This window comes from Corvus brachyrhynchos, unplaced genomic scaffold (genome assembly GCF_000691975.1).
Source record: "Corvus brachyrhynchos isolate BGI_N302 unplaced genomic scaffold, ASM69197v1 scaffold149, whole genome shotgun sequence".
NCBI lineage: Eukaryota > Metazoa > Chordata > Aves > Passeriformes > Corvidae > Corvus > Corvus brachyrhynchos.
Window position 1 is genome coordinate 839,878 of NW_008240021.1, and position 918 is coordinate 840,795.

Genomic DNA, 918 nt, shown 5'->3' on the forward strand with positions numbered 1-918 from the left:
CGGGGGAGAAGGAATCCCTTTCCACCGCCACAGCTAAAGGCCGATCCCGAAGGCCTTGCTGAGCCTCTTCCACGCGTTTGCCGTGGCCAGGAAAAGCGGAGCAGCCGCTCCACCTGCGGCGCCGGGACTCGGCCGCTGCACCCGAGCGGGCAGCGCCGAGCGATTAACGGGATTAATGCGGGGATGCCGCAATCAGCGCGAGCACGTGACTCATTAGTCATCAATTAGGGGGCTCATCCGCACACGGCTGATTAGGGGCCATCAGTGCCTCAAATTAAGCACGGAAAAGATGTTTTAACGCAACCATATGGTTGTGCTTCAGAAGCAGTTAGAGCACAAATGGAGCGCATTGACGGCTCCTAACTGGCAATGAATGAGGGGAGAGTGGCCCAAATTTGTTTAGAGAGTTCCCCCTCCACTTTTGCTGCGGTTTTTAATGTGATCTAATGAATAAGCAGAGTCAGCTTTAATTGCCGACTCGCTCTCCGATGAAAAAGAGCTTCCAAAAGACCCTTTTCCTCCTCCCTCCCTGCTGGAAAAACAGACCAGGGGAGATGATTTTTCCCCTGGACTGAAGGTAGGGCTTTGGTTTTCCCTTTCCTTTACTCCGTGGTGCAATTCCGAGTTGCCCCATCCAAGTAGGAGCGAGGCTTTGCACGCTTGTCCAGGGAAAAGGTGGGAATTTGGCTGTGCTGGGGGGATTTTGGAGACGGGAGGGGTGGCAGGAGGAGATGTGTGGGGTGGGCACCTGCAATGGGCTCATGGCTATGGGAGGAGATGGAAAAGCTTCCTGGAGGAGGGGGTGGGACCGCTGTGGTGGGACGGTCACAGTGTCCTCCAGTTACCCCAGAATCCTGGGATCCCTGAGGCTGGAAAAGCCCTCCCAGCCCCGCCAGGCCCAGCCGTGCCCGATGCCCA